This window comes from Xyrauchen texanus, chromosome 40 (assembly GCF_025860055.1).
Source record: "Xyrauchen texanus isolate HMW12.3.18 chromosome 40, RBS_HiC_50CHRs, whole genome shotgun sequence".
NCBI lineage: Eukaryota > Metazoa > Chordata > Actinopteri > Cypriniformes > Catostomidae > Xyrauchen > Xyrauchen texanus.
In genome coordinates this window covers 34,490,855-34,507,451 of record NC_068315.1, presented here as the reverse complement: position 1 = coordinate 34,507,451, position 16,597 = coordinate 34,490,855, and positions in this window count along the sequence as shown.

The following is a 16,597-nucleotide window of genomic DNA, read 5'->3' as shown; positions in this document are numbered from 1 at the left end:
CAGCTTCAAGTTCCTCGGTGTCCACATCACTGAGGAACTCACATGGTCCGTCCACACTGAGGCCGTTGTGAAGAAGGCTCACCAGAGACGGCTGAGGAAGTTTGGAATGAACCACCACATCCTCACACGGTTCTACACCAGCACTGTAGAGAGCATCCTGACTGGCTGCATCACCGCCTGGTACGGCAATAGCACCACGCACAACTGCAAAGCCCTGCAAAGGGTGGTGCGAACTGCCAGAAACATCATCGGAGGTGAGCTTCCCTCCCTCCAGGACATATACACTAGGCGGTGTGTGAAAAAAGCTCGGGGGATCATCAGAGACTCCAGCCACCCGAGTCATGGTCTGTTCTCACTGCTACCATCAGGCAGGCGGTATCGCAGCATCAGGACCCGCACCAGCCGACTACATGATAGCTTTTTCCCCCAAGCAATCAGACTGTTGAACACTTGATCTATCAGGATCAATAATTAGCACTGCACTTTATTAATCTATAATCTCACACTGGACTATCAACATATTCTCCTCAATATACTACTTCATATACATATATATTTCATGTACTCCTTACTTATTGTATTGGATATTGTGTATTCTATATTGTGTGTATTGTACATAATTATTGTGTTGTGTAAGTATGTGTACATTTGATATGTAAATTGTGTTGTGTAAGTATGTTGTTATTGTAATTGGTATATGTCTCGTCACTGTCATGACTGCTATGTTGCTCGGAACTGCACACAAGACTTTCACCTACTGTTGCACTTGTGTACATGGTAGTGTGACAATAAAGTGATTTGATTTGACATCTTTTATATGTAAAAATCTATTTATTTGTATCTTTTCGATTATTTGTCACCTTTATTATATGTATACATTTTGGTTAGTTTATAATTTTTTTTTTTTCATCCTTCACCTGTACTTGTATTTGTGACTCAGTGATTGTGTTCATACAATGTTTGATCTTATTGAACATTTATATAGAAAAAAAATCCACAGTTAAAGCACCATTTGTGGACTTTTTGGATGTCCTTTACCCACCATATGTACATTTTCCAACTTATTTCAATGTTAAATTAGCGATCTGGAATGATTTCACCGTGACGCCATCTGACCAGCTTAAATACAGGACAAATCGTGTATTGATTAGTTACGGGATGCATAATTTTAGCTTTAAATGCAGGACGATCCTGTATATTACGGGATGGGTGGCAACCCTACCCAAAACACACAGTGATATCCGTGCTTGGTTTGCCTAGCCTATAACGGGCTTTCATTTGATCTGAACTGGATGCATAATGCTGTTTGTGCATGACCTTTCCTCGTGTTGAATAGTACTTGGTTTCAACAACTGTGTGTGTGTGTGTGTGTATTTACAGTATGTGTTTGTGTATAATAGGAATATATGATATAAAATGTAATATGTGCTTGACGAGTTAAAGAATCTTAACTCATTATAGAGAATCTGTGTTTTTTCATTTATGTATTAGGTTAGCTTATAAAAGTGAAGTGATTTGAAGTTGTGATTCACTGTCAACATATTATGGAAGAGGAATGGACAGACTTATCAATGGCTGCAGCAGTTCACATGTTAAACCTTGCCTGTTCTGTACTTTTCTTTGTAAATCTATCACGTTGGAATATCTGGTATGTTCACTTTGTGGTCGTACATTTCTTTAATGAATATGATGTCAGGTGTGGATGTTTTGTAGGCAGGTTCTTAAATAGACCATGAAAAACAGCTTTGTGTCATGGCTCTGGATTTGTACGTTTTTACATATGTGTTCAATGAGTTTTATTACGAATTATAATAGCATTAAGGAGGATTGCGGATGATTGCATATGTTGGTGTAATAAAGCAGTTGGTAGATCTGAAAGGGTTTCAATCAAACTCATTTAATGCTCTGGAATAAATGTATTTTTTTTTATTCTTTATAAAAACAATATTGAAAGGGTTACTTGATTAAAATGGACTCTTTCCCAACATAACTTTTAAACACATAATTTAAAGTGTATTCCAAATACAAATATGTATGTCTCTGGGATAAGCCCCAGATATCCACTGACCCTAGAACCACCCCTGCATGTATCGGCACACAACTACGGTTGATCAAAAATGTTCTATGATTTTAACATGAAGTTGAATTTATTTTGGGAATAACCTGGGTCCTTGAGTTTAGTGTATTGCTCAAGGAGGTCTCTGACACCCAGACACTTTTAAAAGCATAACAAGAAAATCAGTAGGCCTACAAATACAGTAGAGTTTCAGCACTTTGGTGTTTGGACCCCTAATGATCATTTCAGAGCTTTGCAGATGTACTACATTTCTGCAATCCCAAAACTAGATATAGATATTGAAGAATCACATGTGTTGCTTATTCTTAATAATAGTGAGATTTTGACATTTATTGTTTTTTTTGTGAATAAATAAAGATATATTTTGATGGACAAGAAAAAACTAGCTTCATAACATGTGACCCACATTTGTTTTGTTTTTTTAACCATTGAAAATGGGTAAGATTGAACAATTTAAAAATGGATCCACATTACGGGCCCATATCTCTGAGATTAAATCATATAGTACCTTAAAATTAATATATAAAAGGGGAAGTTTGTTCTGAAACAGAATCTGAAAAGTTATTAAGATATATTTGATATTTCTATAGTTAGAGTCTCCAAACTTTTTTTTCCAAATTTTTTGACACAATTGGCAAATAATGCTACAGGGGCAATGAAGTCAGTTATTTTAGAAGTAAAATAATGATGCTACCACCTTTCTAAGGTTATTTTTGTTTTGACCTGTAATTTTGCTCCAGAATCATTTTTTCATTTTGACATGCCTCTAGTAAATATTGATCCATGGCTTTTAATATTTTGTCTTTCATCCTCTTATATCATATATATACTGTATGTCTGTCGGTCTATCATCTAATCTCAATCAGCCACAACATTAAAACAAACTAGCTAATATTGTGGAGGTCCCTCATCCTGAGATGAAGTTCTGTGGACAGAAATATCTCATTGATGAGAGAGGTCAACAGAGAATGGCCAAACCGGTTCAAACTGACAAAGTCTACAGTAACTCAGATAATCACTCTGTACAATTGTGGTGAGAAGAATATAATCTCAGAGGGGGGCCTAAACAATATTAGCCAGGTGATTTTAATGTTGTGGCTGATCGGTGTAAATATATGTAATTCTTTTATTTTTTATTTTTCAGAATTCAAATTCTGTTTAAGTTTCTGAAATTTGCTTGAATTGGCATGACACTAGCCTTTTGTTTAAAGGACGCATCTGAATCCCAAATATATTCCAGATTTTAGGAGTCAAATTTAGAAGGTCGGTTAGGAACTGAGGAGCTGGACCATTTTGATTTTTTTTTTGAAATTTCGTAAGTAGCAGTACTGTATTTTGAAATCGACTGTCACAGGTAGCAGAAGTAGATTTTGGTTTATTATAAATTATATTATTGTGGCATTACATTATGTCAGTTAATTTCTTAGCAATGTGGTCTTATTTGCTCTGTTTTAATGCCAGTTTTGGCTTGAAATAAAAAAAAATCTAGCAGGATATTAAATGTTAATGAAGATATTGGGAAAATATTCTTTGTTTATGAGCTGAAACATTTCATGTCTATTTTTCAAGTAAGGAAAATAAAGACACTTATTCTAACAGTGGCAAGGAATGCTGTTCTGCAGTGTCTCCCAATGGTCCCATCCTGGTGGTCCCATTCATAGAGGATCCTTGCACCACTTCAGCTCGCTTAGAGGCATTTATGTTGGCCTCTATACTCCAGTTGACTAAGAGGAGGAAGAGGAGTAGGACACTTGCATCCTATCTTCTGGTCACAGCTACCCCTGTGGTTCCAACCCCATGAGACAATTGAACACACTACAACCTCCTGAATCGGCTCCCAAACAGAGCTTGGTCTATTCCACCCACCCTTTCCCCTTGGTTGCCCCATGTCATTAGAGCTTGTGGCTCAGTTGGTAGAGTGGGTCAGCCACTAATCGCAGGGTTGGTGGTTCAAATACCGGCCCACATGATTCCACATGCCGAAGTGTCCTTGGGCAAGACACTGAACCCCAAGTTGCTCCAATGGCAGGCTAGTGCCTTGCATGTGTTGTATGAATGTGTGTGTGAATGGGTGAATGAGTCACAGTGTAAAGCGCTTTGAATACCATTAAGATTAAAAAGGTGCTATATAAGTGCAGACCATTTACTATTTTACCAAGTCTCTACATACTTTATATGAATTCTGTTCTCTAGATAGGGCTCAGGTCCCTACTGAACTTCAATGTTAGTGTGAGGTTTTTCTTTTCTTTTTGTTTTTTTTGATCGCTTAGTAATGTAAGAGAACACCTGCTGTCAACAAGAGGCATGATTTGATGTATCACTCATGTCCGTAGCAGAAATGGTGTGGGATGAGTTACAAGCTGAAATGTAATACTTAGGGTCAGGGATTTGTTCAAATCCTTAACAGTATTATGAGCAATAGTAATGGTGATGCTTGTTTCATTACTTTTTAATGGTCAGATCTCCAACACTCTCGGTTCTGAAGCTCTCATGAGCATATCAAAATATTGAAATCATTTGTGAACTGTCAAATCTTTATTAATCCGGAAGCAGGAGATTATAATATTTTGTGTGATTGGTGTGTGCATACTGCTTTTGAACGATGGTTTAAAGAGAGATACAGAAAGAGTGAGAGAGACTTGAAGCTGAAAAATTCATCTGCTAGCATTCTGAAATGTAGCGTGACATGAGCTGCAGTGAGTAAAGAGGATTCAACTCCTGGATTTAGGAAATTTTTCTTGGCAACTTAATGGATTCAACTGTGCTTTCAAGATGTTTCAATCCTATATTGAATTTGAATGGTTTTCTGGAACAGAGAAAAGGGTTTAGAGTGGAAATGGGTAGCCTGTGGCAACATGAAAACAGCCCTACATAACAGATATCCACTGCAGCACACAGCTTTTTTATGGTGAGGAAAAGCAGTGTTCTCCGGTGTTATTCAATGAACTTAGAACATGCTTTATATCAGTGACTCAACTGTTTTTGCTACAGGACCCAGATTTGACTTTGGACATCAAATGACACCATGCCAAAATTATCATACTAAAGTAAACAAAAAATGACACTGCAATCCAACATTGATTTACAGTATATTAATATTAACATTTACATTTATGTATCTGGCAGATGCTTTTATCCAAAGCAATATACAGTGCACTTATTACAGGTACAATCCCCCCGGAGCAACCTGGAGTTAAGTGCCTTACTCAAGGACACAATGGTGGTGGCTGTGGGGATCGAACAAGCGATCTTCTGATTAACAGTTATGTGCTTTAGCCCACTAAGCCACCACCACTCTCATAACATCTCTTAACGTGTGCTGTATAGGCACATAAGTATGCTATAATATAGGTATGTCATAAAATATCGATACATTGATTAATGATTGGCACATTATTTTCTCAATACATCTTTGAGGCATCGATATATTAACATTAGCTGACATTTAAATTAGAAGCCTAATATGTTTGCTCTCCCATTCGGTCAGTTAGCCTTCTGTTTAATGTACTGAAGTCTGGTGTAATAGATTTCGGAGACCACAAGGGGGTGATATAATATTTCCATCCATCCATCCATCCATCCATCGTCAACCGCTTATCCTGTGTACAGGGTCGCGGGGGGCTGGAGCCTATCCCAGCTGTGATATAATATTTACTGTACTTAATACTACTCTGTCACTCCTACATTTGTGCAGCTGGTGTTTTGCATGGTGTTTTATTGTGGGTAATGTTATGTTATGGTGAATTAACAAATTGGAAAGTTTTGGGGAAAGGGCAAATGAAGTGAAGTTTGGAGTCATTTTGGATTCTGGGTTGATGGAGCTGGCCAATATCCCATATGATAAGACATCATGGTGAATGGCAGGAATGTGCAGCAAAAGACAATAAACAGGTACAACCTACAAATGCTACACCTTAGGATTTTTATTTTTTTATTGATTCAACACACGTCGAGAAGCTAACAAATTGAGTATGTTTATAGCCGGCAATATGCAGCCGCTTAACTTGGTGGAGCTTTACTGAAACATGTTAGAGGAAATGGTAACACTTTATAATAAGGTTACATTAGTTAACAACATTAGTTAATATGAACCTACAAAGAACAATACTTTTACAGCATTCAGTAATGTTAGTTCATGTTAATTTGAACATATACTAATATACTTTTCAAATCAAAAGTTGTATGTGTTAACATTAGTTAACTATAAACTAACAATAAACAATTGTATTTTTATTAACTAACATTAACTAATATTAATAAATGCTGTAAAAATATATTGTTCATTGTTTGTTCTTGATACCTAATGCATTAACTCGTGTCAACGAATGAACCCTTATGTAAAGTGTTACTGAGGAAATTAAACCCAAGCCTGCCACTCACACTTTACCAATGTTGTTTTGAGAAATATATATAAAGAGACAAACAGTATTGTGACTATTAATGAGTAGCCCTGTTTATATCTTTAAAAAACATAGATATTGATTGATAGTCTGGATAATGTTCTGATTATCAATGCATGAAAAAGGCATCAATCCCAAGCCTACTACATGACTAACATATCATAGGCTGCAGGAAAATTACATATCTGGCTTTTATGTCATCATATATCTGTACTTCATCTGGACTGTGAAAATATAGATAGAGCACAATAAAGGAGAGGAGAACGGATGCTAGAAATATAAAGACTGATGTGGAACACAATTATTATAAATACATTTAAAAAATGTGTTCCTACATAATTATTTCCATGCATAAAGGAAATTGAAATTGACAGCCTTTTCCTAAATGATAATTTTTCTTACAACCCATCAAAAAAGAGAATTATGCAATTTTCTTTTTATGTTAAAATGCTTTCTCGCATCCCAGTGAACTAAGTAATCTATAGCCAGTGTTGGGGAGTAACGGAATACATGTAGCGGGAATACGTATTTAAAATATAAAATATAAGTAACCACTATAGATACAATTTAAATAATTGGTAATTATAATATAATTACATTCAAAAAGTATTTTGATTACTGAAGAGATTACTTTGCATTGTATTGTTAGCTGTTTCATTTAATATTTAGTCCTTTAAGATGGAAAACATTTATGCATATAAATGATGTGATCCAAAGTGCATTTGAACAGCGGTGAAACACTTTCTTATGATGGGTTACATTCATACGAGCAGACAGAATTTAGAGCAGAAGAAATAGAAATAAACCTTGTGTCAATTTTCAGATTTACTCTAAGCTAAAATTATGTTTCTAGCCATTTTACATGCACGTTACAAGGCACATTCATATTTTTTTATCAAGAAATTTCACGTTGGAACATATTTTCTCTTTTCTAGTAAGAACTTTTATATTAGGTCAAAAATCGTATTCTTGATAAAAAAATGGTATGGTTTTCCTGTAAAAAAATATTTAAAAATCCTTAAAACAAGATCAATTAGATTGATAATCAGTCGTGAACACCGATTATGTGACCAAAGAGTGAGGAAACCACTCTTTTTCTTTTTACAATTTGGGTACCGCAGCCAGTTCGGGGTGTGGCGAACAAAAAAGAGAATGAAACAAAAGATTTATCTCCCGGCCCTCCACCAGGGGATGGAGTGGTCTGGATACCAGCTCCGAAGCGGACGTCTCGCTCGCTGGGTCATCTGTCTCAGGGGCACTTTGGAGCCTTCCTGGTCCTCGTGCCAGCCCGTGAGACGGGGGTGTCAGCTTCCTGCAGGAGGCTCTACTCTGGGGCCGAGAGCTTGGTTCGGGATGAGGCGGAGTGGCCTGGGCTTTCGCCACCGCAGGGGGACGCCTTCGGTGAGCAGACGGGTTGCGGGATCTTGAACCGCGCTGGGTCAAGATGTGCTGGATGGCCTCCGTCTGCTTCTTCATCACCGAGAACTGTTGGGCGAAGTCCTCAATGGTGTCGCCGAAAAGTCCAATCTGGGAGATGGGCGCATTGAGAAAACGTGCTTTGTCGTCATCCCTCATCTTGACCAGATTCAGCCACAGGTGGCACTCCTTCCTGGACCACCATCGCCTGCCAGAGTGCTCGCGCTGTGATCTTCATCACCCGGAGTACGAGGTCGTTCGCCGAGTGCAGAGACCCGAAGGTGGCAGCCCAGTCGAGTCCTCAAGAGACCAGAAAGAGACGTCAAGCTGGCCATGAGGTGGGCTAGTCTAAATTTGGAACCGGATGGGAGCAAACGGTTGTGCTGGGGAATGGGAGGTCCGTGGGGAATTGCCCAGTGAGACTGCACCCATCGAACTCCCCAAATCACCTCCAGCGACAGTCGGGCCTCATCATACCCGTGGGTAGAAGGCACAGCGCAGGGGGTGGCTAAAGTGGCTTTCCTGCTTCGGAAGAAGGAAAGCCTTGCAACGTTGCCATGGTCATATTCTCGCAATGAGAACATGAACCATACACAAACGCTGCCTCAGTGTGATTGCTGCCCAGACACGTGAGAGAATCCACATCTTCATTTCGGATGTGGATGAATTCTTTCGGGGGTTGAAGACCTCCACATAAACAGAATAAGAGTACAGATAGATGAAGCAATATGCTGATTTCTCCTTGTCCCACAAAAAGAAGGTAAAACTCTGCAACGATTTACTATCCATCTCTTTTGCAAATTCACAGACATTTGATCTAGGAAGATATATGTCACTTTACAATCAATGTAAAGATCTGTGTATGGGACAAACTGAATGACTGCAATGTTTATCTACCCCTTTATTTGGGAATGGTTATAGATAATACACATCACCAGTCCAGGCGAATAATTAAGAACTGTATAAAAGATCTAAATCTAACTGAGGTCTGGAGACATCTTAACCCCAATAAAAGATAGGGTTGGGACGGTTACTTTTAAAATGTGTTCGACTATAAGAATACATGCTGTAAAATATAATTTGTAACGTATTCTAAATACTTTGAATAACTTCTTCAACACTGGTAGATTTTTTTAATTTGTTTTGCCTATAAAAACTTAAAACAAAACACATATACATGTGGTTAAAAATACATTCTCAGAAAAACCCAAATATCTTGTTGGTAACGTGCGTGTAAAATGGCTACAATTAGCATGTTAGCTTAGCATAAAGCTGACAATTTACACAATGTTTATTTCTATTTCTTCTGCTCCAAATTTACTTCAAACTTACTTCTCTGTCTGCTCGTATGAATGTAACCCATCATAAGAAAGTGTTTCACCGCTGTTCAAATGCACTTTGGATCGCATCATTTATATTAAATGTTTTCCATCTGAAAGGACTAAATATTAAATGAAACAAATGACAATAAATTGACAAGTAATCTCTTCAGTAATCAAAATACATTTGTAACTGTATTCTAATTACCAATGGGTTAAATTCTAACTGTAGTGGAATATAGTTACTTATATTTTGTATTTTAAATACATATTCCTGCTACATGTATTCCGTTACTCCCCAACCCTGATAACAGAGAGTATGTCACGTTTCTTGAGTACCCATAAAACCTACTCTAGTATTGATTTTCTAATCTCTAATAGTTTGTTGTCCAAAGACAGAAGATGCTGGTATGAACATTTACAGAGCAGATAAGATCTGAATCCTACTTCATTTATTATATTTCAATTTCAAGCAGGATGGCTCCAAAACTCGGACTTTGTAGACTTTATAGATAAGAAAATAGATGAGTATTTTCTAATAAACATGGACCAGACAAATGCTTCAGTGAAATGGGAAGCCTTTAAAGCCTATATAAGGGGTGAAATAATGAGTTACTCAAGTTATAAATATTTTTTTTGTTAGTGACGATTCCGTGAAACAAAAAGAACTAATGTTATGGAAGTTCTTGGGGCTAAGAAGGCGAAGCTGTGGTAGGCGGAGCTGTGGAAGGCTCGAGGGGAAAAGCTGTGGTTGGCGGAGCTGTGGGAGGCTCGAGGGGCGAAGCCATGGAAGGCGGAGCCATAGGAGGCTCAAGACAAATAGTCCTGGATGACTAGGAAACAACCTCCATGGTCACGAACATGGGAAGAGACTCTGGAATGACCTCTGTGGTCGTTGGCATGGGCAGAGACTCGGAGACGACCTCTGTGGTCATGAACATGGGCAGAGACTCGGAGACGACATCCATGGTCGTGAACAGCTCCTATCTACTTGAATAGGGAAAGACCGAAATCTCCAAAGCGGCTGATCAGGGTTACAATGAAAGAACATATTTCAAATCAGCAGTAAAATCGGAGAACAATGGTATCACAAATTCTGCTTATTTATCTCAGATCATGCTGAAAGTCAGATGGGTTCAGCTAATGAACATGCATCCCATTCAATAATTCACTACTGGAGTGTGCTGGTATATATATATACACACACACACATTTATTTATTTTTTTTTTGGCAATTTGGGTGGCACCAAATCACAAAAACCTTTTAAAAAAAACACCATTATTGTGCCTCTCATGCACACTATTTATTAAAAAAATAAATAAATGTGTGTGTGTGTGTATATATATATATATATATATATATATATATATATATATATATATATATATATATATATATATATATATTAGTTTAGATGCTGCTAAGTCAACCTATGGGTGTCATATCACACATTGTTACTTTTTGAAATAAAGCATGGCGGCATAAATATAAGGCATATTCAAAGTGTTATATTAAATACAAACATTATCATAACCTCATTTTTTCCCCTTATTATTATTTGTAACTGCATTTTGAGCAGAAATAGCATGCTCATATTTTTTTGTGTCCCTGGAACCCAATATGAAAGGGCAAACAATCCTTTTTGGAAGCTTATAACAAGGTGCAACTGAAGCTAATAGAGCACATTAGTCTGGTTCTGGAAGTAAAAGTCCTTAGAGCTCAGAGGTTGTTAATCGATGGTACAGTATATCCACTGTACCATGTTGTAGCCATCAGTCCATGTAATTTCATCTTCATTAAAAAATTAAATAAATTATGTTTAAAAGACATTTCTGATCATTCTCCTCCTTCGTGGATGGCGGGCGTTCCTCCACGTCCAGGCGGCCGGCAGGAATTCCTCTGTCCGCTGATGGATGGCCACGGCTGCTCCTTTGGGTGGATGGCAGTGGCGAGGACTCCACAACAGCGCATCCCTCCTCCTTCCTAGGTTTTGGCACTAATGTTTCAAGGTTAAAATGGGAAAGTAGTAACTGGCTGAACAATGAAAGTAATATTTTAATAAACAAAAAGACACAAAAACATAAATGCACACATGGCAGGTGCATGTGGCTCTCGCTCTCCCAAACTGCCGCATTCCAACGGACTTGTCCCTCTCCTCGGCTGATTAGCCCAATTGGGGGCCGGGCATGTGTAGTCACAGCCTGGCCCCGCCCACCTCCTCGTCACACTCCTCCCTCCTTTGCCTCAGGCCGGGGACCCCTGGCATGACGTACATCCTCCCCCCTCTTTTTCGGTGTGGCCCTGCCTGCTGGCAGGCTTTTACCCGCCTCTCTAGGGCTGGGGAGGGGGACGAGGGGAGGGAAAAACAACAAAAAGAAGAGGAGAGAGAAAGGGCAAGGCGAAGCGACTCAGAGAGAAAAAAAAATTGCTTGCCAGTTCCCAGACACTGCGTCGCCTGGTCCTCGATCACTGGAGCCATTACTCCGACATCTGGCAGATGGAACGCCCCTCTGAACGTCATCAACCAGAACGTCGTCCTCTCTCTCACTGTCGCTCTGCCTTCCTGCTTTCCCTCTCCAGCAGACAGACACACGCCACATGTTACTTTCACAGGCTTTATATGGATTTAGGTCAAGGCTGTCTTGAAACACAGTAATTTTAGGGAAATTCTTCCCAGGGGCTCAAAAGCCTCCAGCACCATGGAGAGGTCCCACTCAGGGACAGTTCTCCTAGTAACTGGGAGAGAACGACGGGCATCCTTCATAAATCTACGAATGAGGGGGTGCTGCCCTGAGCCGTCAAACCCAAAATGACAAGCGGAATTAGCTACCAGGTAGACTGTAATAGTGGAAAAAGACCTGCCTTTATCCATAAGGTTTTGTAAAAAACACAAAATATCAGAGACTGAACAATGATATGATGTGGAACCACACCCATCACACGACCTTGTGGAGGAGGCGTTCTGTATAGTGGCAACCACCCATTGAGCTTAAATTTGTCCTCTCATGGGCCAAGCCCAAAGAGCCACCCTGTCCGTGTGTGGGTGATATAGCTCCCCGTTCGCCTGAGACAACAGGTCTGTACGTAGAGGGAGGGGCCACGGTTGGGCAAGCAGAAGAGGAATTATCTCTGCCAGCCATGGTGCCTTGGGCCACCTGGGTGCTATCAAAATGAGGGACAGGCCCTGCTCTCTCACCCTGGCCAGGGTAGGTATTAACAAGCACAGGGGAGGAAATGCATAGAGCAGCACTTTGGGCCACGGGTGGGCTAGTGCGTCCACACCGAGGGGCGCGTCCTCGTCCTTTAGCGAGAAGAACATAGGACAATGGGAGTTTTCGTACGAGGCGAAGAGATCTGTTCGCCTGTCCGAATTTTTCCCACAACATGCCCACTATCTGGGGGTGGGAGTCGCCAGTCTCCGTAGAGCGGGTTCCCCCTCGACAGAAGGTCTGCGCCCCTGTTCAAAATGCCTGGAACATGGGTTGCGCGTAACGACAGGAAGTGCCGCCTGCTCCACACTAAAAGCCTGTGAGCTAGGGCATGGAGCTTGGGCAAGCGCATGCCGACCTGGCGATTGATGTGTGCCACTGCTGTGGTATTGTCACAGCGAACGAGCACATGATTCAGAGCTTTCCATACAGTCATGAGTTCCAAATAATTTATGTGGGCTGAACGACGTTCGCTCGGCCACGAACCATTCACCGTACTGCCCTCCTGAGTGGCTCCCCACCCTGTTAAGGATGCGTCTGTCATTACCACTTTTCGCAACATAACAGCCCCGAGAGGGGTCCCATGTGCGTAAATGTCTGTGCTCCTCCAGTGGCGCAAGGCTGCTGTGCACGAGCGCGTCGCTGTGACAGAGCGGCAGAGGCTGAGTAATGGGCTGAAGTGGAGGGATAAAACCCACTTCATGAATGCCCTCATTCGCAGAAGGCCCAAAGGCAAAACCTGAATAGCTGATGCCATAAGACCCTGTAATCTGAGACATGTGCGATATGGCACTTTCGTCCCCTCCTTAAATTGTGATAGACAATTCATTAGAGAGCGAACGCGTTCTTGTGAAAGGCGCGCGTGCATGGAGATTGAACTCAGCTCCAGACCCAGGAATATAACACTCTGGGCAGGTGTAAAATTGCTCTTGTTCACATTCACTCTGAACCCGAGTGATGTGATGTGCGTGAGCACACGGCGAGTGTCTTGCACCACTTTCTCCCTGGAATTGGCTATGATTAACCAATCGTCTATGTATGTTAGGATCCTTAGACCCGTTATTCTCAGCGGCGCTAAGCCCGCCTCCGCACATAGACAGAATACCCTCGGACTCAGCGAGAGGCCGAAAGGGAGGACTGTGAATTCGTAGCATATGCCCTGATAGGCAAAACGAAGAATTTCCTGTGTGGGGGTAGATACTGATGTGGAAAAAAGCATCTTTCAGATTGACTGATGTGAACCAGTCGTTCTGATGAATTGAGCACGTGAGTGTGACGTGTGTTAACATTCTGAAATTGTATTTCTGTAAATTTTTGTTTAACACTCTGAGATCCATAATAGGATGGAGAGAGCCGTCCTTCTTTGGAACTAGGAAATAACAGGAGTAAAACCCCTTATTGCATTGATCTAGGGGTACTACGTGAATCGCCCCCTTTGCGAGGAGGGAGGAGATTTCTTCTTTCAGAATGTGAGCAGCGCTCTTCTCTGTGTGAGAAAAGATAACGCCGCCGAAAGGCGGGGGTTTCCTGGCAAACTGGAGTCTGTACCCTTTCATTATGGTTCAAATCACCCACTCGTGAGCCGACACAGCCTGCCAAGCTGTTGTGTGGCTCGCAAGTGACTCCACCTGAGCCGGGGAAGCGCTTATTGCTGTGTTTATGCCCAATTTACTCATTTGAAATGCAATGGCGCCATCTAGTGGACAACCTGGGGCGACATAAAGAGGTTGCAGAGAGATGTTCTTTCTCTGTAATGGATTTATTTATTTTATGAAACACTGGGGCCGAAGCCTTTATTGAATGCATAGGAGAGATGTAATAGGGGCTGTGTGGTGACACTGCTCTCATACTTTTTCCCACTGTAAACACTTCCAGCACGGGGAGGTTCCCCGACATGAGCTGGACAGGGGAACACACGTTGTTCTGAACTGAACATACAGGGTGGGCACCCACTGGTGGGGGTGGGGGGGGGCTGACCCCACAGAGTGAATACCTCCTTTTTTTGTGAACTAGGAGGGTAGAATAAGTCCGGGGGGCTGGTGGCCCGAGAACGTGGACTCAAAGCCCTGTGAGGCCGTGCATTAGGCTGGCCACTTACGTTTAGATTTGGAGGGGGTAGAGTTGGGGGCTTTCTTGGCCGCAGCCACGGCGAAAGACATTCTACCCCAGGGCTTAGCAGAGGATGGGTTACTCTGCTGAGGAGGTTGTTTATTGCGTGGCTTTGCCTTACCAGGGTGCTGGAAAGGACGCCCCGAGGCAGGTCACGTGGGTGGTCACGCGGGGGGCGCCTGCCGCGGTGCCGCTTTCCTAGGAAGGCATAATTTTAGCGCTTCGTCCTCCTTTTTCTTGTCGTCGCAACGCTGTTGCATTAAAGCGACGACAGGGCCAAAGAGAGCCTGGCCAGGCTCTACAGGGACAGCTGTAATGCGCTGCTTCTCACTGTCAGGGAGGCCAGGCAGTGGCTACAGTTTTCCGGAAACTATAGAGCCTCCTCCGCGTTTTTGAGACCCATGCACACAACACAGAAAGGATGAGGGTCTCTGGCTGCAATGAGAGCACCACACGCGGCCGGGCAGGCACGCGATAGGCTGACCCCGGAGGAAGCTGTAGGTTTGGAACATGCCATATTAGGACGAAACTCCGTAAAATCCTTTGAATGGAGCAAGGGAAGTGGTGAGAGAGAAAGGTGGGCAGCCTGGTGGTAGTTTAAGCGAACGTGGCCGGCTTGCAATAAACAAGAAACAGCTAACCTGGCTGAAACAAGACAGTCACGTCTGGCGGAGGCTGATCTGAGCGATGTGTCCTCATGTAGACAAATTAGTGAAAGTCAAAATCGAACCGAGCTGAGAGAAAACAGAGGTCGCGAGAAGCGAATGTCAACTGAGGAGCAGCAGCGCGTGCGGGTTGTTATATGCTCTTAGGTAAGGGGGTGGGTCCTTACCGAGTATAGGTCATGCGCTTCTGTCTGTCTAGTCAGGTATGGATGCCCTTCCCATAGGTGGATCTTGAACACGAGATGATGAAAGAGAACGTATTTCGTTCCAAAGTTTCATCTTGCCATCGGACAGGGAAGAACCCAGAGTAACGCTAATCATGAATAACTGAACATACTAATCGACAACAATCAATTGGTAGTGAAGACACAACATCATTTCATTGACTTTTTATTAAAGTGTGATCAGAAGATTTGATAATATTTCATGCATACAGAGATTTTTTTGGTAATTGCCAGTACTTGATTTATATTTGATTAAAGGTTTAAACCTAACCATGCTCCAATATATCTCATGACTAAACCATAAGAAATTACAGCAGCTACAGCAGCTCTCAATTTAATCATAAGACACAATTATTAGTGACATGAGAAGTGACACTGACATATCAGTGACAAATCAAAAGTCAATGCATATTTAATTTTATGATAGTACTTCTGTACCAACCTAGCAAAACATTTAGAAGTTTTTTTCTTGTGTGCTGTAGGACATCATACATGAAGCACTGGCAGAGCTTATTTCCTGATTGAACAATAAATAATAGAATAAAATCAACAAATAAATAAATACATTCGAAGCCAGTGATATGGGTGTATATCTCAAGTATGTCATCATTTCAATGAGTCAAACTGAGATTATGATCTAAAGAAAAACATAAAATCGTTTATTGCCAGTTCAAAGCAGATTTAAATGCTTGTGTATACAGTATATAGGAATATTTTGACAATTCGCACAAAATAATGGACATACACAATTTAATTACAAATGCATGCACATGACGCACAGAATATCTTCATTAAAACTATAATTTAGATTATTGCTATTTATTTGCTATGTATGTTTGAGGTTTCTCTTTGCAGTGCATATTAAGTTTAACTGTATACCTTAATCTGGACATAAGGCATCTGCTTTGTGCTGTGTGGTGAGAAGGGACTTCAACTACATACAAAACAGCCTCCTAAAAAGTGTAATCTCACACGGCACCCATCACTGCAATGAACACAACTGGACAAGAACCTTACTGTGCTGATTTTATTAGACAGAGAAAAGATAGAGAAGTGTGTGTGAGAAAGAGAGTATAATCAAGTGAGTAAATGAAATATTTACATTGTAGTATAAAGTAACAATAGTCTACACAAGTTTTTTAATAATCAAAATATTGCATGCTTTTCTGTTTTGTTG